Below are 27,403 nucleotides of genomic sequence, written 5' to 3'. Positions count from 1 at the left end.
CAGAATATACAAAGAACTTAAAACAATAAGAAATCAAACAACCCAATTAAGAAAATGGGCTATGTAACTAAACAGAGACTTCTCAATGGAAGAAATACTGATGGCATATAAACATCTAAAAAAGTGTTCTACATCCTTAGCCATCAAGGAAATGCAAGTTAAAACTACTTTGAGATTCCATCTCACTCCTGTCAGAGTGGCTGTCATCAAGAAAACAAATGACAATAAATATTGGTGAGAATGCAGAAAAAGGGGAACCATTCTACATTGTTGGTGGGAATGCAGTCTGGTACAGCCATTGTGGAAATCAATGTGGAGGTTCTTGAGACATCTATAGCACTCCTAGGCATATATTCTAATGACTCTTCTCACTACCTTAGAGATACTTGCACAACCATGTTTATTGCTGCTCTCTTCACAATAGCTAGGAGATGGAACCAGATTAGATGTTCCTCAACAGGTGAATGGATAATAAAGATGTGGTGCATTTACACAATGGAGTTCTATTCAGCAGTGAAGAAAAATGAAATTATGAAATTTACAAGGATATATGGATCTGAAAAGGATTATACTAAGTGAGGTAACCCAGGCCCAGAAAACCAAACGTTGCATGTTCTCTCTTTATATATGGATCCTAGCTACAAATGTTTAGACTTGTGTGTGAGCTGGAACCAAAAATTGGTAGCAGAGGCCCATAAGCTGGAGAAGGCTGTAAGGGATGGAAGAAAGGAAAGGGCTTTAGGGGATGGTATTGTATGTATGTAAGTAGAAGAACTGATTTCAGGGAGGGAAAGGCCTAAGCAAGGCCATGGGAAGAGATTGAGTAAGAGAAGGGTGGGGGAGGGTCAATCAAAATTCAAGATATTCTGAGTAAGACATATGAAAGCCTACTTTTTTGGATAATGGCTCGTCCAGAAGCCATAGATTGCAGTAGAAAATTTTAAGTTCCAGGGATGGGATACCTTCCAGTGAGTTGTTGGCTAGACATGTCCCTGTTGCTTCCAAAACATTACAGACTATTGCCAAGGCCCTTGGTTTCCCATGAAAAGCAGATGGTAAGGCCCTATTGCTGAAGACTTCATATGCCTGTGTGGCAAGGTCCCTGAGAAATCAAGCCTGGGCTGAGCTGAAAACCTTCTCCCTGTCTACCATCCAACTGAAAGCTGGAAAAGCTGCACTGCATGCAGTCCTATGGGGGACAGAAGTCATCAGCGGTGAAAATAGTGGACACTGGAAGCCTCAAATGAGTGCAGTAGTGGCATGTCTGCTATATTGGAGGGAATATATGCCTCATACTGAAAACCTAATCAAAACCTTATGGCAGGGAAAGCCATGAATCTAAGGGGTATAAAGCCTGCTCTTGTCTGGCTAATTGCATATATTATTCTCACCAAACTACCCTATAAGCACTACACTTCATATTCATATTCATATATTAATACTACTCTTACTTTTGATTAGAGAAGCTTCTCTTTTCAGATGGTGGTGACCACTGGGATGACCCAAAGGTAACATAGCGCTGAGAAGAAGTGACAGAGGAGTGTCTGGGACTGCAACATCCTCCAAGGCTCAGGGCCCATTGTGGAAGAGGTGGAGGAAAGAATGTAAGGGTCAAAGGAAGGGTTCCCCTCCTTAAAATGCTGCTGTCCAGAGAGAAATTGCCCTTGATATCCATGAGCTTGCAGTGTTTAACAATACCTTCCCAAGACCCTCATAATAGGAGAAAAAGACAATGACATCAAATTAAAAGAGAGACTAATTGAGAGAGGGAGGGGATATGATGGATAATGGAGTTGTGAAGGGGAAAGTGGAGGAGGGGAGGGAATTATCATAGTTTATTGTCTGTAAATGTAGAAGTTGTTAATAAAAAAAAGAGTGAAAATGGCTGGGGAGATGGCTTAGTGGTTAGGCTGCTTGTCTACAAAGCCAAAGGACCTTGATTAATTCCCCAGGGCCCATGTAAGCCATATGTACAAGGTAGCTCATGTGTCTGGAGTTTGTTTGCAGTGGCTAGAGGCTCTTTCATGCCCATTCTCTCTCTCTCTCTGTCGCTACAAAACAAAAATAAGCCAATATCAAGCTACCATCAATCATGGGGTACAAGAGGGCCTACACCTATTAAATTCTCTATAAAAAAGTAAGGGTTATCTCATTTGTCCTGGTGCTAACTTGCTCTCTGTTGGAGAATCTGCTTCTCTTTTTCAGATAGATGTAGATCCTAAGGAGAGAGCCACCCCATCATACCTCAAAAGGGCCCTGGCTGAAACTAAGGAAAATTGGAGAAACAAGCAAGGGTGCTGTTTTCCTGATGAGCCAAATACCAGCACAAGGGGGAAGGAGACCAACACAGAGAAAAATCAACTCCTACCAAATCAGAGAGCCAGAGCCCCAGAGGCCTCCAACACCTCATCACTGAAGCAGACCAGAAATGAACCAACATGGCTCAGGGAAATTTTGCGGAAGAGGGGATGGAAAGAATGTCAGAGCCACATGTTGGGTCATGATACGCAGAGACATTTATCGTACCAATAACTGTGGGCTAACTCCACAATGCACGACCCATATACCTCAACAAGGAGGGGCCAATGGGGAGAGGGTAGGTCACGGATGAGCCTAATAATGGTACCAAACTGGCTGTATTTGCTGAATACAAAACTAATTAATAAAAAAAAAATTAAAAAATAAAGGCAATGGGACTAAGAAAATAAAAACAAATAAAAATAAGAAATTTAAAAAAGAAAAGAAAATGAATATAAGAACTATAACCTGGAGCAACAGGTGTCTCAGCTAGTCACAGAGATGTCAAGTCATATACAGAAAAAGACAAAGAGCTGCCTATTTACAAAGGCCAACATAACCCAAAATAATTTTGTCTCTGGCCAGGTAACATTGTGAAGAAAGCAGCAATAAACATGGTTGTGCAAGTATCTATAAGGAAGTGAGAAGAGTCATTAAGATATATGCCTAGGAGTGCTCTTGCTGGATCATATGGCAAATCTATTTTTAGCTATCTCAAGAACCTCCACACTGAATTCCACAATGGCTGTACCAGATTACATTCCCACCAACAGTGTAGAAGGGTTACCCTTTTTCTGCATCCTCACTAACATTTATTGTCATTTGTTTTCTTGATGGTAGCCATTCTGACAGGAGAGAGATGGAATCTCAAGGTAGTTTTAATTTGCATTTCCCTTATGGCTAAGGACGTAGAACACTTTTTTAGATGTTTATATGCCATCTATATTTCTTCTGATGAGAATACCACTTAGTTCCATAGCCCATTTTTTGATTGGGTTGTTTGATTTCTTATTGTTCTGTTTTTTGAGTTCTTTGTATATTCTGGATATTAATCCTCTGTCAGATGTGTAGCTGGCAAAGATATTCTCCCATTCTGTAGGTTGTCTCTTAATTCACAGTGTCCTTTGCTGTGTAAAAGCTTTGTAATTTCATGAGATCCCAGTAGTTGATTAGTGGTTTTATTTTCTGGGCAATTGGGGTTATATTCAGAAAGTCATTACCTATTCCAATATGTTGAAGGGTTTCCCCTATCTTTTCCTTTAGCAATTTCAGTTCCAGGTCTTATATTAAGGTCCCTGATCCACTTGGATTTGATTCACATGGCTAAAGACAAGGATTTATTTTTATCTTTCTACATATAGATATCAAGTTTTCCCAACACCATTTGTTGACGAGGCTGTCTTTTCTTAAATGGTTTATCTCATCTTGATTTAACTTTGGTAGGTAATATAAATTAAGGAAATCATCCATTTCTTTCAGATTTTCTAACTTAGAAGCATATATATTCTTGAAGTATGTCCTTATAATTTTCTGAATTTCTTTGATATCTGTTGTAATGTGCCTTTTCATCTGTAATTTTATAAATTTTTGTCTCTTCTCTCTTTCTTCTGGTCAGATTTGCTAAGGGTTTATCAATTTTGTTTATCCTTTCAGAGAACCAACTCTTTTGTTTAACTGATAATTGGAATTATTATTATTATTATTTTTGGTTTCTATTTCATTAGTGTCTGCCCTAATCTTTATTATTTCTTCCCATCTACTGATTTTCTGTTTGCCTTGTTCTTCTTTTTTCAAGGCTTTAAGATGAACCATTAAGTTGTTTACTTTCTAATTTCTTAATATAGGCACTTGAAGCTATAAATTTCCTTTATAGGACTGCCTCCATTGTGTCCCAAAGGTTTTGGAATGTTGTGTTCTCATCATTTGGCTCTGTGAACTCTTTGATTTCCTCATTGACCCATTCATCATTAGTAGTGTATTGTTTAGTTTCCATGATTTTGCATATGCTCTATAGCTCTTCTTGCTATTGATTTGTAGTTTGATCCCATCGTGATCAGATAGAGTGCAAGGAATTATTTAAGTTTTCCTGTATTTGTTAAGATTTGCTTTGTGTCTTAATATATGGTCTGTTTTAGAGAATGTTCCATGTGCTGCTGAAAAAAATGTATTCTGCAGCATTTGGATCTAAGTTCCATGTATATATCTGTTAGGAGGTTCATTTGTTCTATGGTGTCATTTAATCCAGGTGCATCTCTGTTTATTTTTTGCTGGGATGACCTGTCAATTGATGGCAGTGGGGTGTTAAAGTCACCCACTACAACTGTGTTTGGTTATCTGTGACCTTAGGTCAAATAGTGTTTGTTTGATGAAGTTGGGAGCTCCATGTGAGGTGCATATGTGTTTAGGATTGTAATATCCTTCTCTTGGAGTGTGCATTTAAGCAATATATAGTGACCTTCCTTATCTTTCCTAACTAATGTTGGACTGAAACCTACATTGTCAGATATTAGGATAGTGAACCCTGCTTGTTTTCGGGCCCATTTGCTTGAAACACTGTTTTCCAGCCTTTCACCCTAAGATAGTGTCAAGGTGAGTTTCTTGGAGGCAACAAATTGAAAGATCCTGCTCTTTTTTTTTTTTTTTTTTTTGGTTTTTCGAGGTAGGATCTTACTCTAGCTCAGGCTGACCTGAAATTCACTCTGTATTCTCAAGGTGGCCTTGAACTCACGGCGATCCATCTACCTCTGCCTCCCGAGTGCTGGGATTAAAGGCATGCACTACCATGCCCTGCTAAGGATCCTGCTTTTTAACCCAGTCTGCAGACCTATGTATTTTGGTTGGGGAATTGAGACCATTGATGTTAAAAGTTATTATTGAAAGGTGTGTATTTATTTTTACCATTTTTCTTGTTTTGTAGTTCTTCCGGTTTTACCTTTGCTCTCTTGTATTAACTAGTATGTGAGTATGGTTTGTTTTTTCCAGTGTCTTTATATGTGTGCTTTTCTTTCTCTTTAGCATGGAGGATCCTGTCAATATTTTATGTAGAGCTGGTTTTTGTCTTAAAATATTCCTTTAGCCTGCTTTTGTTGTGAAATGTCCTTATTTCTCTGTGTATTTGAATGGATAGCTTTGCAGGATAAGGTAACCTTGGTGGACAGTTGTTATCTTTCAGAACTTGGAATACATCGTTCCAAGCTTTCCTGGCTTTTAAAGTTTGTGTTGAGTAATCTGCTATGAGGCTGATGGGCTTGCCTTTGTATGTGACTTGATTTTTCTCTCTAACTGCTTTCAATATGGTTTCTTTGGTTTGTATGTTTGGTAATTTAATTATAATATGGTGAGAAGAGGTTCTTTCCAGGTTTTGTCTGTGTTCTAAAGGCTTCCTGTATCTGAATTAGCATCTCTTTCCCAATTTGGGGGAAGTTTTATTCTCTGATTTTGTTAAAAATGCCTACTATGCTTTTGGAGTGAAATTCTTCTCCTTCTACTATACCCTGAATTCTTATGTTTGATCTTTTCATAGTGTCCTGAATATCATGAAATTTCCATTCATACTTTCCTATTAGTTTGTCTTTCTCTTTGTTGGACTGTATTAGATCTGCCACCTGGTCTTCTAGTTTAGATATTCTGTCCTCTCCTTCATCCATTGTACTAGTGATATTTTCTAGAGTTGTTTTTTTTTTTTTTTTAAATTGAACTGACTTTATTCTTCATTGCTAGTATTTCTGACTGGTTTTTCTTTATTATTTCTATTTCCTTATTTATGTCTTGTATTGACCTCCTTATTTCATTAAATTGCTTTCCTGTATTTTATTTGATTCCTTTGATTTCCTCTTTAGTTTCTTTGAACACATTTATAATCATTTTTTGAAATCTTTCTTAGCCATTTCATCTATATCAGTCTTATTGTAGGTCATTTCTAATGTACTAATACTTTTTGGTGGATTTATATTGTCTTGATTTTTTGTGTTTCTTGTATTATAATGTAGTGCTTTTTGCCCCTTGGGTTAATGTAATGCTCGGATTTTCTAAGTATCTGCAGTATTATTAGATGTATCAATCAATCTGATGTTATGTATCTTAAGGATGGGATCTTAAGGTGCTAGTTCTGGTACTTAAGACCCTCAGAGTATCTACAAAAGTGACCCTGGATGTTGGGTTTGCCTGCTATGAGAGTATTCAAGTAGTCTGAGTAGAAAAAAATACAGGCAGATTCTAAAATTTAACTAAACAATGTACACATTCAATGAAAAATAGCACAGAGTATTTATGCAAGAGTAGGTATTATGACAACCAGATCCTCTAACAAAGTCACAGTCCCTAAGGATGTGTGTTTCCCCACACCCTTAATCCTGTCAACTGGTCTTTAGAGAGTCCCAAGTCAGCTTGTGACCAAGTGAGACCCTTCCCTAACTGAATGTCAGAGGAAACAAAGGCAGTATAAATCAGGAAGCAACAAATGACAAGCCCCAAATAGAGCTTATTTAATAATGGAAAATTTGACCATCCATCAGATTTAACATATAATTTACATGGAAGGTGCAATTAGTACTTCTGATTCAAGCCTATATACCAGGCTTATTTGGTGGCAGGTACTGACCTGGTATAATCCCAGTTACCTCTCAGGATAGTTTTGGACTCAATTATCCTACCCTCCTGCTTGGGTCCATCTTTGCTTCACTGTGGGCTCATGTAGGCTGGCTGATGTGAGTGGAAATATCCTGACTTGGTTCTTCTTGTGGCTCAGGCCGAGCCTTGTGGCTGTGGCCATACAGACTTGGTTCTGCCACTGCTGGAGCCACTTCTGTCTGCTTCTGTGGGATCTAGACTCTCTGAATCTCTCCTACTTCTCTGCTGCCATTGATAATTTCTTATACACCTCACTTTTTATTCAAAGTGTGTATTTTGCTGTTTATTTTTATTTTTGGACTTTTCTCCCCTAGGCTGCTTTGGCATGGTTCTTATGCTGCCATCTTAACCAGATCTATTTATTTATACTTATTATTTATATTTAATAGCAATCCTAAGTGGGGTGATCTGGACTCTCAGTGTAGTTTTGATTTTCTCTATAATGAAACGTATTAAGAATATTTTTTTTTAAATTTTCTTTTGTTTTTTATTTGAGAGCGACAGACAAAGAGAGAAAGACAGATAGAGGGAGAGAGAGAGAATGGGCGCGCCAGGGCTTCCAGCCTCTGCAAACGAACTCCAGACGCGTGCACCCCCTTGTGCATCTGGCTAACGTGGGACCTGGGGAACCGAGCCTCGAACCGGGGTCCTTAGGCTTCACAGGCAAGCACTTAACCGCTAAGCCATCTCTCCAGCCCAAGAATATTTTCAAACATATATTTGTATGAATATGTCTTCTTTGAGAAAGGTCTATTCTGGTCTTTTGCCTAACTTTTATTGGATTACTTGTTATTTGTGTTTAAGTTTATGGATTGTTTACTTATATTCTCTGGTTTAGTACTGTGTTAGATGAACAAGTAAAAAAATTTCTCCTCCCATTGTAAAGGTTGTTCCTTCATTGTGTTGATTGTTTCTTGAGATGTAGAAAAGCTTTGCATTTTGGAATAATCCTATTTGACATTTCTTTATTTTGAGCAGTTAGATTCCTATCCAGGACATTATTACCTATGTCAGTATGTTGCAATGTTTTTCATCTTCTTCCTTCAAGTAGCTTCAGTTTCAGGTCTTTCAGGAAGGTCTTTGATCCGTTGATCAGTCAGTCTATTGTTTGATTCATTTGATTTTCACAGAGTAAAGATAGGAGTGTGTGTCCGTTTTTTACATAGAGATGTCCAGAATATTGTGGGAAAAGGAACACACATAAACACACAGTGATTTTTTAAAAAGGATAAAAGAAATAGAAATAAAAAGAAAAATTTAAAGGGGGAAAATGAAAACAGCAAGAAAATTTGAATTAAAGAATAAAAATACAATGAAAGACAATTAATGAATGAAATAATAACAGTAAAAAAAAAAAGGAGTCAGATGTTCCTCCACCAGGCTTCTTTTAGTGCGCTATTGATTCCCAAGGTTCTTGACAGCTACTTCCCTCCGTGAGCCACTACATATGTGTTGCTTTATTTCTGTACTGTAGAGGAGAAAACTCATGTTTAGTGTTGAGATCTTCTTGAGCTTTTATACAAATATATATTATGTATTTGTTAATATTAGACACGGGGAACAAATATATTCATCTTCTGTCCATTTATCAATTCAGCTGTCCATTCATCCACCCACCCAAACATTTATCAAAGTTATTATACATTCTCTTTGTGACAGTTAAAAACACAGTGCTTGGGCTGGAGAGGTGGCTTAACAGTTAAAGCCCTTGCCTGAGACGCCTAAGAACCCATGTTCAAACTCTCTCCAGGTCCCATGTAAGCCACAGCACAAAGGTGAGGCAAGCACAAGGATGCACATGCACACGAGAAGACACAAGCATCTGGAGTTCAATTAAGTTGCTGAGGCCCTGGCATGCTAATTCTCTCTGTCTCTCTAAAAAAGAAAAGAAGAAAGAAAGAAAACAGAGCTGGGGAAATGGCTTAACAGTTAAGGTGCTTGCCTGCAAAGCCAAAGGACTCAGGTTCAATTCCCCAGGACCCACATAAGCCAGATGCATAAGGTGGCACATGTGTCTGGAGTTCATTTGCGGTGCTGGAGGCCCTAGCACACCCATTTTCTCTCTCTCTCCTCCCCACCCCCGTCTCTCTCTTTGTCATCTTTCTATCACTTGTCATCTATGTCACAAATAAATAAATAAAAATAAAATACAAATAATTTAAAAATATTTAAAATAATAATAATAAAAAAGAAAATACACACACACAGTGCTTATCAAGTCATATACAAGGGGTTAATTATGCTTTTCTTCTCTTTCATTTGCAGGAACATGTATTTGTGTGGGAGAGGGCCTGGCCTGAACAGAACTGTTTTTATTCCTGACTACCATTATACAGAGCTTTAACCTGGAATCTCTAATTACCCCAGTTGTCAATGGGTTTGTTTCTCTTTCCCCCAAGTACCGGCTCTGCTTCATGGCTGTCTGGAAGTCACCAGCCAGCTCTCTGCATGGCGTTGTGTTTGCATCTGCAAACCCTTCCCCAGGGCATCCACCACCTTGCATGATCAGGTGCACCTTCTTTGACTCTTATTGACTCTTATTATGACTTCTTATTTCCTGAAGTTTCAGGGAGCACTCATCCTCATCTTGGAGAATTTTCTAAGTCACTGCACAAATGTGTCTGCAATTACCTATATTGCAATGATTTATTGACATGTTAATGGCTAATTCTTATCAAATGCTGAATTCCTAACATATAATTACTGTGGTACAGCACAATTATTAAAATGTGAAAATTCATCATAATCTATGTTTTGCATAGTCTAAATAAAATATTATTAATTCTGGGTCTGTTTTCTCCCTTTCTCTCTTTCTCCTTTTTCCTTTCCTCCTCTTTTTCCTCCTCTTTGTTTTTGAGACAAAGTCTAATGTATACCAGTCTGGTCTCAAACTTGCTATGTAGCCAATGATAACCTTGAATTTCCAATCCTCCTGCCTCCACCTCTACGTGCTGACATTATAAGAGTGTGCCATTATGCCCTTTTGACTTTCCTCTTTTGTTCATAATGCACTTAGAAAGGAATTAATATAATGTCTGAAGATGATATTTTGGTCTTCCTGATGATAATGTACAAAGAAACTAAAGGATAAGGTCTAGGAAGGAGCTTTCACTGAGCATCACCGAGAATTACTGGAAATTTGGATGTGAATGAGAGAAATGATGTTCTAAATGAAAATATTGAAAGGCTCCACCGTAGGGAGGAATGGGTGTTAAGTATTATAACTCATGCCCCTGCTCTGGTGCTGCTATTGACACCAAATAACCATTTATGAAGACCTTTACAAAGAACCAAGCATGAATCTATCATGAATATGTGCTTTCATATTGGAAATCATTGTTCTGAACATTTTCTGAATGTTATCCTTCTCTCCCAAAACAAGAGCCATGTTCTTGGAAATTTCACCAGGTTATTTTATTTTTCTAATTCTGACATTCTGTTTTATAGTCAACATAAATAAAATAGCAATTTATTGCTATGTCCCAAAAGTCATTCTTTATTTGATCTCAGAATATACACAAGTTTACATCAAATACTCATCAAATTCTGATCCATGTTCTTCCTTCTTTCCATATTAAAGTGTATAAAATGAAAAGCGACATTTCTCTTTAGCCCTTTTAACTTCATTTCCCAGAGGAAGTCACTTGACATATATTTTAATCTAATGTATTAATGATACATATGGGTATGTAGTTACACATTCATATGTAACATATTATAAATGCATGTGTGCACATGTGCATATATATGGAATTAAATAAGATTGTCAAATTGGGCTCACTAGCATGTATTTTCTACAATTTACTATTTCTTCTACTAATCAGTATGTCAGGAAAACCCTCAAGATAATGGAATGAAGGGAAATTATTTTAAAGGACAGGCATAAAATTAATTTGAAATGCTTATTAAATAAAAATCTTAAGGGCTGGAGATATGGCTTAGTGGTTAAGACACATGCCTGCAAAGCCTACAGACCCAGGTTCGATTCTCCAGGTCCCACACATGCCAGATGCCCATGATGGCACATGTGTCTGGAGTTTGTTGTGGTGGCTAGAGGCCCTGGCACGCCCATTCTCAGTCTCTTTCCCTCTCTCTGTCTCTAATAAATAAATAAATAAAAATAAATCTTTTTAAAAATCTTAAGAGTTAAAAATTAAAGCTTATATTACAAACATTTTAAACTGTTGTGATTGAAAAATGAATATATAGTAAGGCAAGTATTGGCAAATGTACAGTTGAAGCACAAAAGTAGTCAGTTCCCAGTGGAGCTGTGTGAATACGCCATTAAAACTTGGATTCTCCCCTTCAGTAAAACTGCTCCAATGACTTTTCGCAACTGCATTTGCTGTTTTTAAAAGTTATTTGGTCTTATAAACCTAGGAAGATAATAGAATTGTCATTAGTTCCCTTGACTGCTATAAAATTAGCAGAAGTTCACTGGCATAAAACAATTCAGATGAATGTTTTATAAATTTGACATCTAAAAGTTTGATATTAATTAACTGGGTTAAAGGCACATGTGGTTCCTTTGGAAGGCTCTAGAAGAAAATTTACTTCCCTGACTTTCTGCTTCCCCTGACTGTCAGCGTTCCTGAGCTCATGACTTATTTCACATCACTAAAAGGTCTTTCTTGAAATAGTACAGAATCTGTTATTGACTGATCCTCATCTCTCTTGCAAGCAATGTGTAAGGGTCCCTGTTCTTTGAAGCCATTATCAACACTTTTTGTAAATTTTACATATATTAAACCAAATCTCATGAATGTGAGTGGATATTTCATTGTGGGTTGTGTTGCATTTCCTTAAATACCAGTGTTAATAAGCATCTTTTCATATACTATCTCCCATTTGTATATCTTCTTCAGAGAAACATTATTCAAGAATTTTTCACTATTTAAATTTTGTTGTTGTTGTTGTTCATTTTTTATTTATTTATTTGAGAGCTATAACAGAGTGAGAAAGGCAGATAGATATATATATAGAGAGAATGGGCGAGCCAGGGCATCCAGCCATTGCAAACGAACTCCAGATGTGTGTGCCCCCTTGTGCATCTGGCTAACATGGGTCCTGGGTAATCGAACCTCGAACCGGGGTCCTTAGGCTTCACAGGCAAATGCTTAACTGCTAAGCTATCTCTCCAGCCCATTTTTCACTATTTTAAAATTAGATTGCTTGTGTTGTTGTTGAACCATAAAAATTGTTTTTGTATTCTGGTCATTAAATGATTCTTTTAAAAATATATGACACTGGGCTTAGTGGTTAAGGTAGCAGAGTGGTAGGTAGGCTGGCCGATAACTTTAGAGAGGAATGAAGCAGAGCTGGTAATAGGGTGGCAAAGAAGCTAATCCATTCGCAACTGGGGTTGTATTGAGGTCCTTTGGGTCAATCATTGGTTTCAGTTTAAAGTTTTGCAAAATGGTGGTCAGGAATAGAAACAGCTCCATGCAAGCCAGACCCTCTCCTGCACAAATTCGTTTTCCTGCAAACAAAAAAATCCAATCATGTAATTACCCCTTATTCATAAGTGTGCATGTGAGATGTAATGTGATGAATATGAGCAATTGATGAATCACTGGAAGGATCACTGACTTAATGGAAAGTAAAGCTAGTTGGATAAATAGACAAGCAGCAGACAGCTGATAACCAACCTCACATATGATGTTAATAAATATAGCATTCAAAATATTTCTAAGTCAGGTGTGTTGCCATCAACCTGCAATCAGAATACCAGGGAGGATAAGGGAGATTATGAATTGGATAACAAAATCACATCATCAATGAAGAAGTCTCATTGGTTAGAGACACAGCATATACACTTCATGTATGGAGCTCAAATATTCAAAATATATGATTCTGAATGGTAGAAGATCAGCGTACCCTGCAATCAATTCACTAAATCCTTCCACTTTCACAATTTATATATTTATCTGTCAGGTTTCTTTCTTTCTTTCTTTCTTCCTTTCTTCCTTCCCTCCTTCCTTCCTTCCTTCCTTCCTTCCTTCCTTCCTTCCTTCCTTCCTTCCTTCCTTCCTTCCTTCCTTTCTTCCCTCCCTCCCTCCCTCCCTCCCTCCCTCCCTCCCTCCCTCCCTCCCTCCCTCCCTCCCTCCCTCCCTCCCTCCCTCCCTCCCTCCCTCCCTCCCTCCCTTCTTTCTTTCTTTCTTTCTTTCTTTCTTTCTTTCTTTCTTTCTTTCTTTCTTTCTTTCTTTCTTTCTTTAGAGAGATAGAGATAGAGAGAAGGAGAGAGAATTGGTACCAGTGCCTCAACCACTGAAATTGAATTCCAGATGCTTGCATCATCTAGTGGGCATGTGCGACCTTGCACCTGTGTCACTTTTGTGAGTCTGGGTTACATGGGATCTGGAAAGTCAAACTTGGGTCCTTAGGCTTCATAGGCAAGTGCCCTAACCACTGAGCAATCTCTCCAGCCCCTGTCAAGTTGTTTTGATATGCATAACTGAGAGAACATGTCAAGCTCCACTGATACCTTACTTTACTAAGATTGCGTGGCATTAACATTTTCTATGCTTTAGTAGTCAACTCCTTTGGATCACCTAAAATACCATTTTTATTAGAATTTTACTTATATATTTTACATTTAAGGCTGAGGTATGAAGGAGAAACGGTGGTAGTTATTTGTTTCCAAAACCTGCTTTCTCAGTGAAATTCTTTCACCACACTAATCCTACTGTATTACCAGGAGTTATTACTCATCTGATTTCTGAAGTGGGCTTGGGGCCCTTTAGTGTTTTCTTTGTTTTGGGAAACTTGTGTCTGCGTTAGCTGAGACTGGCAGTGACACAGTAAGATGCTATGGCATCAGATTATGATGAGCTCACCTTTTTCATGGTGAAGAAGGTCTGAATAAAGTTTTCTTCCTAGGAATAAATCATTGGTGTTGCTGCAATGTATTTGAAAAATAATGCAAATAGCCAATACTTTAGCTTTTTTAATTTGGAATAAATGGGTGAAGAACTAAAGCTTTGTTTTTAGGACTAACATGGAGGTTGCCTGATTAACAAGGAAAGTGCATGGGCATTAGAAGTGGTACGCCTGATGATGTAAACTGAGCAAATCTTGCAGCCCCACCGAAGCCCATGTGTTGTTAGTTCTTAACTTGATGGAAGAAAACATTAAAACCCTCCAAAGAGATAGTGAAGTTTTGTCCTCCTGATTAATTTTTTCTGTCTTATCTTCCAGGTCAGAGGTTCTGTCTTCCACATGAGTAACTCTGTTGGTGAGTGGTTATAGAGAGGTTTTCATAAATTCTATTTTATTTTTGTTTTCTATTGTGTTGTTTTGTATAATGTCCATCTATTTTTTGAAGTATGATTTCAATTTGAATTCTGATTTTCTTGATGCTTCTTGCAGTTCCTTCTTGCATTTGATCAATTCTTCATTAAGCTTAATCAACCGGTTGTTGAGGTCTTCCATTTCTTCACTTACATTCAATTCATTCATATCTCTTTGGAGGGTTCTAATGTTTTCTTCCATCAAGTTAAGACTACTGTCAAAAGCTGAATACTCTAGGAGATTATTCTGTTCAATTTCATTGATATTGTCTGTTCTTTGATAGTTTGCTTCAAGTTCAGCAATTTTTTTTTTTAAATTAGGGTCTCATTGGTTGTTGGGTTTTCATTTTATAATTTTTTTTATTAATTAGTTTTGTATTCAGAAAATACAGTCAGTTTGGTACCATTATTAGGCTCATCTGTGACCTACCCCCTCCCCATTGGCCCCTCCTTGTTGAGGTATATGGGTCATGCATTGTGGACTTAGCCCACAGTTATTGGTACAATAAATGTCTCTGTATGTCATGATCCAACATGTGGCTCTGACATTCTTTCCATCCCCTCTTCCGCAAAATTTCCCTGAGCCATGTTGGGTTCACTTTTGGTATGCTTCAGTGATGAGGTGTTGGGGGCCTCTGAGGCTCTGGCTCTCTAATTTGGTAGGAGTTGATTTTTCTCTGTGTTGGTCTCCTTCCCCCTTGTGCTGGTATCTGATTCATCAAGAAAACAGCACCCTTGCTTGTTTCACCAATTTTCCTTAGTTTCATCCAGGGCCCTTTTGAGGTATGATGGGGTGGCTCTTTCCTTAGGATCTACATCTATCTGAAAAAGAGAAGCAGATTCTCTAATGGAGAGTAAGTTAGCACCAGGACAAATGAGATAACCCTTACTTTTTTTTTTTATTGAGAATTTAATAGGTGTAGGCCCTCTTGTAGCCCATGATTGATGGTGGCTTGATATTGGAGAGTGGGCTAATGTTTGGATATGGTTCTGACTTGTTTCCCAGCTCCAGCTATGGATCCCATACCACTGAGGGGATCAGTTAGCCAAATCAAGAGCAGTTGGTTCCCCACCATGGCTGTGTGCCACTATTGCACTTTCTGGGCATCACACCAGGTTATTTGCTGCTATGTAGGTTAGACCATGAGTTGCTTGGACAGATATTGATCATTTTCTCCGGTTGCCCATTGTATTAGTCAGGGTTCTCTAGAGGAACAGAACTGCTAAAATGAATTATTTAAAAAGGGGATTTATTGGATAAGCTTACAGTAGTTCAATAGCAGCTGCAGGCCCGAGAATCACCGAACCTGGTAGCTGCTCAGTCCTCGTGTCCAGAAGCCTCAGCAGTCCCAACCTGGCACTGCAGATGGTGCTGGAAAGCCTGGAGGCTTCCTGAGGAGCCACTGGGTTTCAATCCATGCAGGTCTTCAGTTGATGCTGGTCTTCAGTCCGCACTGGTCTTCAATCAACGCTGGAAGGTAGCGAGCAGCTCCAGCAGCCAAGTGGAAGGGAGGAAGGAAGGAACTCTTTTTACCCAGAGCTTCCTTATATCAAGTTCCCCTCTGAGCGGGGCCATCTACTCTGGGGGAAGGGCTCACCCTGGGGGAAAGACTTCTTCCTTTAGTTGATCCTTCCTAGAAGCAACCTGTGGATTACTAAACAGATCAAGTTGACAACACCTTAACTATCACACCCATGTAGCACCTTCTGGCACTAGACTTGCTGAGTGTCTGGGGACTGACTCTCTTCTAGCTTCCAGCCATTCCATTCCATTTTACGTGTCAACTGCATATGGTGTCTTCAGCAGTAGGGTCTTACCACTAACCTTTGGTGGGTCATCAAGTACTCTGACAGAAATCTGTCTGTCTTTTAGGAAACCTTGTAGGTCTCTCTGATCAAAAGCTCATTATGGATGATAGCCCCATACTGGTACTGGGAGTTACAGGTCAGTGCCTACTAAGAAAATGAGGAAAAAGATAACTAATATATAAGAGTTAGAGAGAAGAGAGAGAGGGGGGTGGGTAGAGGGAGAGGGAGGGAAGATGTAGAAGATTAAGTTTAGCCTTGATCCTACCCTTTCCAGTGTCTATAGGATACCAACAGACCCAGTTATTCCCTTATTTGGCATCTACCCTAAAACCTTCAAACCACAGGCCAGAGAGATTTGTTCAACCATGTTTGTAGTGGCTCAATTTGTAATAGCTAAGAGCTGGAATCAACCCAGATGCCCATCACTAGAAGAATGGATAACTAAGATGTGGTATATCTACACAATGGAATTCTATACAGCAGTAAGAAAAAATGACACAATGAAATTTGAGGAAAAATGGTTGAACCTGGAACAGATCAGTCTCAGTGAACTTACCCAATCACAGAAAAAAAATTGCCACATAGTCTCACTCATCTACAGCACCTAACCTGAAACTACCCAAGATACCTTACATATCCAGCAAGCATCTCATGGACTAGACACTAGGATGGATGGGAAGGGAGGGGAGGGCATTAAAGGGGTGGGAAACACAAATCTAGACCCAAACAGCAATGGTACCATAAAATTCTATTTCCTAAAAGGCAGACCAAATGGCTGAACCTTCACCAGTCCCTTACAGGGAACACCTGAACCACAAGACACTGTGTTTTTATTTTGAGAGTGAATTTCTGTTGATTTCTCCATGATTTCATTGGAGGCTTCCATAGTAGGAGTAGGCATACTTGGTAGAGACCTCTGTATTCTGATTTTCACGGTTTTGCCATTTTGTCTAAAATTTCCCTAAAATGGGAAGACTATTTTATTGAAGAGGAAGCAAGTTTGTGTCCTTTGGCCTGTTTATCCTCTGACTCAGGTGAACAGGGATGTTGGTACTTAGTGTCCAGTCAAGATACCAGAGGAAAAGGCCTGATTCCACAGCTTACATAGGGGCCAGGCCTCCTTGAGCAAGGCACAATGGGACCTTCCAGGACCAGGGGACTAGTAAGGGTAAGGGAACAGGGATCTGGCTTACTTCATGCTTCCAGGACATACATCAGTGCAGGCAACCCAGACTTGGGAGGTGGGAGGAGCCCAGATACAGGGGTCTGGTCCACTCACTGATGTGCAAGGAACTCAGTCTTTGGTGGTGGAAGGAGTCCAGATATTGGTCTGGCCTACTCATTCCAGACTGCTGTGCCTGCCCACACACCGACCACACAAGGGATTCAGACCTGGAAGGAGGTGGGAGGAGCTCAGAAATGGGTCTGGCCTACTCACTCCAGACGGATGTGTCTGCCCACACACTGACTACACAAGGAACTCAGACCTGGGATGACAAATAATAAAATATTTTTAAAAAATCAAATTATGGGTATACTTAAACATGTGCTTTATTGAATAATTAAATAATAATAAAATGCTGAATTTATGCCTTGTTCCTAAGTGAATATATCTTTCTCACCAATATCAGACTGGATGGAGACTCTCTCAGACAAACTCAGTTAGGATTTCTAAATACTTTATACTTCAGTGAGGGAAGCTTCCTTTATACTAGGTTGAATTATGAGGATGAGGAAACAAAACTGCAAGAATTTATCTTCTACAAAAACCTGCCTTGGGGAATAATATGAGTATCTCACCCCAGACCTATTTGTGTGGGCCATGCCTGCCACAGCTCATCTCTCAGGAAAATCAGACACTGGTCCAGAATTTATATCTTTCACTACAGCCATGGTCTAATGAAACATAAGTTTAGTGCTGGGCATGGTGGCACATGCCTTGATCCCAGCACTTAGGAGGCAGAGGTAGGTGGATCACTGTGAGGTTGAGACCACCCTGAGACTACACAGTGAATTCTAGGTCAGCCTGGGCTACAGTAAGACCCTACCTTGAAAAACGAAAAAAGAAAAAAAAAAAAAACACCAAAAAACCAAAACCAAAACAAAAGCACAAAACACGCACACACAAAACCCGTAAGTTTAAGTGGTGAGACTTCTCTCAGACGAACGCGACGCAGGACACCGGCAGCGTATTTCCCACATCTCCCTGCAATTCTGCCCTCACCGTCTGTGGCCGTACCTGTGACATGTGGGTGCTTCAGCAGCAGCAGAAGACCGTATCTCAGGGTCGTGCTTGTTGTCTCTGTCCCCGCGGCAAACAAATCAAATACAGTGATTGTCAGATTTTCATGAGAAAATTCCACCTGTTGACTGGGCTTTTCCTAAGAATGATTTGGTGCAATTATCTAATGAATTCCTTGCCAGTGTAATAGATCATGGTGAATCTATGCTATTTCACAGTTATATAAAGTTTAACAACACAGAATCTGAACAGTACACCATGAAGACAAAGTTATATAGCTTTTCAGAGACTGTAGGTCAGCGGATCCAACTTTTATTTCCTGCACCCCTATATCTTGCTTGCTTAAGTATTGGATAAGTGAGAATCTGTATACTTATGTGTGCAATGCAGTATTTTCAATTTATTAAAAGACATAAATAGAAAAGTATTTTATACTTTTACCTTAATCAAAACACATATGAAGGGCTGTTAATGTGCTTGCCTGCAATGCCAAAGAACCCAGGTTTTATTCCCTACGATCCACATAAGTCAGATGCACAAAGTGGCTCATGTGTCTGGCATTCACTTGCAGTGATTAGAGGCCCTGGCACACCCATTTTTCTCTCTCTATCTGCCTCTTCCTCTCTCTCAAATAAGTAAATAAAAATAAAAAAATATATATGAAGAAATAGGCATGGTATTTAATATCTTGCAATATACCATTTCATTTATAAAAGTGAACATTTAGCCAGGTGTGGTGGCACATGTTTTTAATCCCAGCACTTGGGCGGCAGAAGTAGGAGGATCACTGTGAGTTCGAGGCCACCCTGAGACTACATAGTTAATTCCAGGTCAGCCTCGGCCAGAGTGAGACCCTACCTTAAAAAACCAAAAAAAAAAAAAAAAAAAAAAGAACAATTACACAATTAATATAGCACAGAAAAGTACAAGTCATTCTATTGTGTACTCCAAATAGGAGACCACTAGAAACCAGACCTAGGGGCCGAGCGTAGGCATCAGTAGGATGTACAAACTAAGGAGAACCCAAATCATGAAGCCAAGAAACTGACACAGTTCTGAAGTGGAAAAGGAGAGAGCCAGGGTCAAGCAGGCATAAATCTAAGGTATAAGGCTGAGCTGATGATGGGAAATAGAACTGCTAAGTAGGTTGTAGTTTCAATCATTCAGTGTAGAAAAGATGTATAGAATATGTATTGCTTTCTCAATACTTCCTGAGCAAGAATTAAATTGATCATTCTTTTATAATCTATAGGTGCCCTGTAGTGTGTCTAATCAACTCTATTAAAAGATTACCCTTGACCATGTTTGCATTTCTTAAATATTTTTTATTACCTTGTGTCTGTTGGCCACACGCCTTCCCTCTCTCAGCCCCACCACTGTATGTGTTGGACCTGTCCACACTGTGTCTGTTGGTGACCCCCACGCACTGCGTCTGTCAGTGGTCAGTGTCTTCCCAGTCTCCCAGAGGTCCTGCCCCCACTGCTTCTGACCCACGCCTGGTTCCCTCAGGCTGCACCTACTGAGCCCACAGCCCACCGGCCATGCTCCCCTGTCTTGCATCCTTGGTGGGTTGGCCTGAAGGTTGCCTGGGCTCCCCCAATGGAAGACCCTCAACACCTGTGCTGTCTACTGGCACCCTTGTGTGTGTCCCTTGGCCAATGCCGCTGTCTCTCCCATATCAGCCAACTCCCTGATCTGGCCAGGGCCGTGGAACCCAGCAACCCCCACCACCTCTCCAACATGCCATCTCAATCACAGTGACTACTTGGGACTCCACATCAGCCCCAGAAGGGGAATACAGGAAGACCAGGCAACCATCCACCTAGGGAAACCAGTGAGTCTTTCATAACCTGCCCATCTGGGTTCAGTAGGAGAGCAAGGGCTCACTATGGCCCCAGAGACATAAGGAAAGATACAGCTGAGACCAGGTCAAAAGGATCCCAGACCTCCAAACCCACCTTTGGTATTAAGCAACAGCCCAGAGCAGCTGGTGAGCTTATGCCCTTCACAACCTGTGCATCCCAAAATACAAAAACCATCACTAGCCTATTGTATTCAGACATAAAACAGGACACTCCCTGAAGACACCACAAGGGCAAACTCTTGTTTCCTCCTTAATTAAATAAGATTCCCACACTATGATGGGCAGACCGCAATGCAATAGGTAGGCGGTCTCTTGGTGAGCGCCACCAAGCTCTGTTAGAGGGTCTTTAATGGGCATCTGCTGTTTGAAACAGAGCTCAGATGAACCTAACCGCCTTCAGCTTTTGTCAAGCACCCCCTGGAGGCGTGCCATCTGTGTACTCCTATGACCCAGAGGACCTGACAAACCTCAAGGCAATTAACCTGGCTTTTGCAGCTCAGCCAGCCACAGATATACGTAATAAAATCCAAAGGATAGATGGATTTGCAGGTGTTTGACAATAGAGACAGCAAAGATGATCTGCTGATAAAGGAAGTAAATTGGGCCACGATGGCTGCAATGCACACTCCTGACATTTCCAATTCTGGACAAACACATGTCACATACAACAAAAATAGGAAGCTCCTGCTGCCAAACCAGTGTGCTTCCTGCAGAGAACTGGACACTGGAAAATGAATGCCCCTGTTTACGGCCACAGCTGGGGCTGCAGGTCTAGTAAAAGAAGCAGGCGAGCTTACTTTGGGGCAGACTTTAGCCATAACTGCCTCTCATGCAATGGAGGCCCTACTAAGGGATGTCGCCACCCGCTGAGTATCAAATGCCCATCTCCCCCGATACCAGGCTCTGCAAGGACGGACTGACCTTTGGCAGATCCACGGCAGTCAATCTTTCCACCTTGCTGCCTGATGACAACCCTGAAAACGTAGTTCATGACTGCTTGGGGATGTTGGACATCATCCAAGGTACCCAACCAGACCTGACAGGCATGCCTCTCGCTGTCAGAGCTGCAGACTGTACAGGGAGGGCAGCATTTTGTCCGGGATGCAATAAGATACGCAGGGGCAGTAGTAGTTATGGGCCAAAAAGGAATTATTTGGGTGCAGGCTTTGCCCAGGGGCTCACCAGCCCAATAGCAGAGATCATTGTTCTGACACAAACATTAAGGTGGGAAGAAGGCAAACAAGGGAGCATCTACACAGAGAGCCACTGTGCTTTTACTGGAACACATGTACATGGACAGATACATAAACATATGGAAAGACCACCAAACAAAACCAGGAAATCATTCAATGGCTAGAGGCTGTCTGGTTACCAAATAAATTAGTCATTTTCTGCTGTCCCAAACAACATAAAGGCCCAAGGTAAGAATTTGGCTGACCAAACAGCCAGGGATATAGCCCTCGGAGAAGAGACGAACTTCTACTCCTTAATGAGAGCTCAACAAAACCGTCAAGGCTGGTGGATTCTGTCAGGTGGGAAAATTTACAGACTAAAACTATTGGGGGCGGGGGGAGAGTTAACTGACTGTCATCAAACAATGCATTTATCCCCCAAGAAGACTTCAGAACTCATCTCACCCCATGTCTGGCTCCCCGGACATCGAGAGGCACTCCAAGACATCTCAGACCATTGTATGACCTGTGCACGGGCAAGTGCCAAGAAAAATCTCCTTCCACAGGGAAACAGAAGTTAAGGTGCTGTGCCTGCTAAATTTTGGGAACTGGACTGTACTGAAATTAAACCAGGACTATATGGATATAAATACTTGCTGGTTTTTGTCGACCCTGTTTCAGGCTGGGCAAAAGCCTTTCCAACCCGAATGGAGACGACTACTCAGATAGTAGCTAAGAAAGTATTAAAGAGATTATTTTCAGATTTACCCTCCCTTAATTTTGAGGTCTGACAATGGCCTGCCCTTCGTGGCTAAAATGTCTCAATTAATTTCAAAGGTTCTTAACATAAATTTGAAACTATGGTGCATGTACCATCCTCAGAGCTCAGGAAAAGCAGAGAGGATGAATAGAACACTAAAGGAAACTGTGACTATACTTATCCTTGATGTTGGTGGTAAGGTGTCAGTCTTCTGCCTTTTGTCCCATTGAGGAAGGCACCCAAAGAGACCATGGGAGAAGAACTCTGTTGCCAGGGATGGAAAGTAACTTTTAAAATTAAGATTTCTAAGGTTTAATGTTTTGCTACTAATCTCTCTCTTGTAGCATTGTCACAAGCTATTGCTGATACTTGCTCCCTGTCCAGCCCAAATTAGGTGATATACAGGGACAAGAACTATGTATCATGTCCAACCTTTCTAATAACTTGAGATCTCTTTATTCAGATAATTGTGCTTCCATTATACAAAATCTACCTGCCAAGGTAACGAGGAGAAACAATTGTTTCTCCTGGCCCCCTCTGATGCCTGGTGGACAGGCACTGATGGTATTATACAATGCCTGTCAATCTCTTATATTGCACATAGAACATATCCATGGTTCTATATCCTTACTCTCATTCTTCCTCAAGTTTATGTTTATGACAGAAATGCAGGCCACTTACATTCACGATCACATCAGACCACCCCTGATTCGAGCGAGTTCCCATTCTAGTTCTGCTGTTGGTGGGTGCAAAAATAACAGGGTCAGCAGCCTTAAACACATCAGCACTAGTTCTGCAAGACCAAGGGTTCAAAACCCTAAGGTCTCAAGTTAAACAAGATCTAGGATTTTTAGAAAACTCAGTCTCTAGGCTGGAAAGACAGGTAGACTCTTTGGCAAAAGCAGTGTTACAGAGTAAGAGAGGCCTTGACTTTTCATGAAACAAGGAGGGCTATGTGTGGTTTCAGAAAAAAACCTGAGGTTTCTATCAATCACTGTTTAACTGGTCCCCTGGGTAACTACAGTTATTTCAGCTGCTAAGGTCTCCTAATACTCCTCTTGATGTTACTCACAATTTGACCTGTGTTTTCTGATGTGTTACATATTTTTTTCTTGCCAAATAGAAAATGCTAAAATATTTGCTCTCCACCAGCACTAGCAACCTATACAATAGGCAGAAGAACTACCTGTTCCCTATTAAAGATTTGAAGGGGACACATAAGACAAGGGTGGAATGATGAACCAGTCTGAATCTGTTTTAGAGTTAGGGGCCACTTTTTTGTTAAATCAAAATAAGTTTTTTCTCTGCTTACTATGAAACTTAAGTTTCTGTTAGGTCTAACTGCACCTTGACTACCTGCCCAGAACTCCCCACCCTTGGAGTTTCCTGGAACCTGAGTTACTCCTCACTCTGGCAATGCCTTGCCTCATACTCTCCCAAGATGTCATGTCAAGTAATTGTGAACTGCTATTTCCTTCTGTCTTTTGCTTGCCAAGTTCATTATTGGAAATCTCTCAACCTTACAGTTTGTGAATTGTAACAACCTGCCTTCTCTCTTGCTCAGGGCTGCTGTCTTGAGCTCTGCCTTTGGGTGAGACAGCCAGCGGGCCAACTTCTGGGTTCACCATACAACTTGCTTCAGTTAGACCAAATATTTAAGTCTGTGCTCTCTTCTTTGCATCGTGGGTTTAACGATGGGGAACAGTCTTTGAAATAAACTGTACAGTAACTACACAGTTCATGCTGACTGTAGACATCCATTCCCAACCTGCTATTTGTGCAAATGCATTTGAAGCTACACTCAATTAGGGCTTCATGATTTCACCTACCTTTCCCACAGTGCTTCTCTACTTAGACCACTCAGTCCACCTGCAATTCCCTCTCTTAACTACCACTGCAAGCGCTCTCAGGGCAACTGTAATCTATAGGACATGCAAGGAAGCCACGCTGGTTACTTTTCTTTTCCATTCTGCCACAGTGTGTAATGATGACGTCAGTCTTCATATTAGCATAGGATAGGTTATGATTTGTGACTAGTTCGATAATCACTCTCATTTTACCTGTGTACTGTATTTGGATTCATGTACTATATTTTTAATTTAAACATTAGACTATTGTGTCCTAATTATTAGATTAACTTTATATTCCAGGATATATAGTACAGATCAACTCACTTAACAGATACTTGTAGAGACTTTCAAGCATTACTGCCCTATTGAGACATTTTCCTAAGTCTATAACAATTTAATGAACCATGAATCTCAAGAAATCAAATAAATGAGATGATATTTGAATTTTACCTGCATTCCTTTCATTAAGAAATATTCAATAAAGTCCCAGGGATTTTTAGTATCCAGGGATTCTTTGTGTTCTTTTATTTTCTTCAAAACATAATTTTTAATATAATCATAATTTTTAATTACTGTGTTACGACTTCCTGGAAAGTAATCAATGAGAGAAGAGAAATTATTGCAGACCTACAAGATAAAAAAAAAAGATAGCTTATTAAATGAGAAATGCATCTATAATCTATTATAATCCTGATTTGTATTTATAGCTCTAGGTATGAATGTAAAATGTAATCCACCTTAAGAAAGAAGGTTTTGGCTAGGCTTGGTGGTGCATGCCTTTAATCCCAGCACTCAGGAGGCAGAGGTAGGAGAATCGCCATGAGTTTGAGGCCACCCTGAGGCTCCATAGTGAATTCCAGGTCAGCCTGGGCTAGAGTGAGACCCTACCTCGAAAAATCAAAAAAAAAAAAAAAATGAGAGAAGGTTTTGGGCTAGAGAGATGGCTTAGTGGTTAAGGCATTTTCCTGCAAAGCCAAAGGACCCAGGTTAGATTCCCCAGGACCCATGTGAGCATATGCACAAGGTGGCACATGCATCTGGAGTTGGTTTGCAGGGGCTGGAGGCCCTGGCATGCCCATTCTGTCTATTTCTCTTTCTCTCTCCCTCTCAAATAAATAAAATAAAAAATTTTTTAAATAGAACGAAGGTTTTATTGTTTTTACGTAGCAATTCTCACACTATTAAAAGGATTCAAGGGGGGGAATTCTACCAACATAGTAAAATATGATGATTTTCATACTCATGCATCAATTTTGTAGTATAATTCAGGTTATGCCATCATTTTTATAAATTCTCACCAACATGCTTGAAATATAAATGTTATAAAGTACTGCTATTCCAAATTTGGGGATGACAGCAAAAGTTCCTTGAATAACCTGACTCAGAGCAGAAGGCATTATCTGCAACCAGCTTCTGATTAAGCATGAGTATTTTGGAAGTGGGGGGGGCTCACAGATGCCTTGAAACCAATCCTGCACCAGGGTAGTATAGCAGACAGCTTCAGGTTTGCTGAGATGAACTTCCAGACCAGGCACAGTTATGGAGGAAGGGTTTATTGAAACTTACAGATCTAGGGGAAATTCCATAATGGTAGAAGAAGTTGGCCTCTCCTTAAAGGACCAGACAAAGAGAGAAAAAGCCAAAAGCCATGCAGCACAGCACACTTCATGAACTCCAGCTAGGCACACTTTGCATATATTTAGACTGAAATCTCCAATCCACCACCACACCTTAAGATCTGCTCAGTGACACTTCCTCCAGCCAGGTGGCTGCAGATGCAAATGACAAACTAATAAAAAAGTGAATGTAATGAGTATGTTCAAACTACCTGTGGTATTCATGATCAGAAAATTTAATATTTAGGTGGAGAACAGGAGATACCAATTTAGCATGGGAACAAACTGCAGTTTTTATTGTTCACACATTATAAAACCCATCATTTTGCCTAACACAATTACCTCATCAACTAGGATCCCAGCTGAAGCATCAAACACCCTGAAGTACACAGAGAGACCTGTAACCTTTCATTGCTCCAAATATTCTTTATCCTAAAGGAAAATATCCACTTCCCAGTCCAAGGTATGACTGCCAGGTAAAATGATGATGTGTGTAGGAGTTGACAGGAAAACAAGCCTGTGATTAGTGGATGGCATCCTTCTGGAAGTGAATAAAGAACTTTGTACAAAAAGTCCCATGGGAGTCAATGGGGCAACCAATGGATAGGGAACTAATGGACTTAAACCAACCCAGTATTTGAGCACTTCTATTGCCCTAGTTGTAAAGCAAAGGGCTTAATCATTTTTCCTAGATATTTCTCCCTAATGGTACAGGCAGGATTGTGCTGTCCAATACATGGTCCAGGTAGAATTTGGACTTGTCAGAAAAAAAAGACTGTATTTTCTCAAAAAAAAGGGGGTGCTGAAGAGATGGATTGGTAGTTAAGGAACTTGCCTGTGAACCTAAGGACCCAAGTTTGATTTTGTCCCACATAAGCCAAATACACAAGGGGCACATGTGTCTGGAGTTCATTTGCAGTGGCTAGAGGCCCTGGCATGCCTGTTTTCTCTCTGTTTGCCTCACTTCTCTCTTCTCTGCTTGCAAATAAATAAATAAATAAATAGTTTCATAATTTAAAAAATAGACATTCATATCACCTGAATCCATGCAGAGCTCATAATTTGGCATTCTCATTTAATTTTGGCATCAGCTTAAGAAAATCCTGGTCTTTATAATCATAACGGTTCTGGAAAATCATGGAACAGATCACGTTGCAAAGAGCACAGCTCAGGATAAAGGTAGGGTCAAAGGGTGAGCCTGAAGAGTGGAAAACAGTTTTAAAATGTCATTAGCATATATTGTGAAGGCCTTTTTCTTTTTTATTAAGAAAAAGTACTTTAGAAAACTTAAGCAATATCTCACACACAAATCTCTGTAACAGCCAAATATTTAATATTTAGAATCATCAGGTTGACCTACAACTTGAGTTGGTCTACAATATAACTAGTTAAATATTCATTATATACATTTATTATATTAACTTATATGCCATTCACATCAGCTTCTTGCTATATTTTAAGAGAAAGAAGATGGTTATATGGTTAAATTTCAAGATTTGAGAGCAGAATTGCTTCACCTGCAAAGCCTGTGGACTATATAACCTTGAGATAGAAATGAAGAGATTATTGAAGGCCTGGAAGTTCTTTACACATAATGACCAACTGAAAGAATCACATATTGAACCAGTAAAGGGAAACTAAAAGGAGGCATTGGGACTGTACTCAAGTACTTGAGAGAACAAATGTGAAAAATAGAATGCTTGTGGAAAACATAATGTCGAGAACAATAAGCACCATGTGGATTAGTTTATATAAATCAATAACAGCATTTAAAATGTAAGTTCCATTGGAGCAAAGAAAACCAGCGATATGGTAAATGGAGACTGCCTATTCTTATTTTAATGTGTAAAATTGATTAGTTAGAAAATATATAG

At 39.8% G+C, this 27,403-nt stretch overlaps 1 pseudogene; it reads right to left on the bottom strand.

The window, feature by feature from the left end:
- Positions 1-12,224: 12,224 nt before the first annotated feature.
- Positions 12,225-27,266, bottom strand: LOC123460725 (annotated as a pseudogene).
- Between the last annotated feature and the right edge of the window lie 137 nt (positions 27,267-27,403).

Source organism: Jaculus jaculus, chromosome 1 (assembly GCF_020740685.1).
Source record: "Jaculus jaculus isolate mJacJac1 chromosome 1, mJacJac1.mat.Y.cur, whole genome shotgun sequence".
NCBI lineage: Eukaryota > Metazoa > Chordata > Mammalia > Rodentia > Dipodidae > Jaculus > Jaculus jaculus.
The sequence above is the reverse complement of the archived record's forward strand: the minus strand, read 5'-3'. Positions and strand labels throughout refer to the sequence as shown.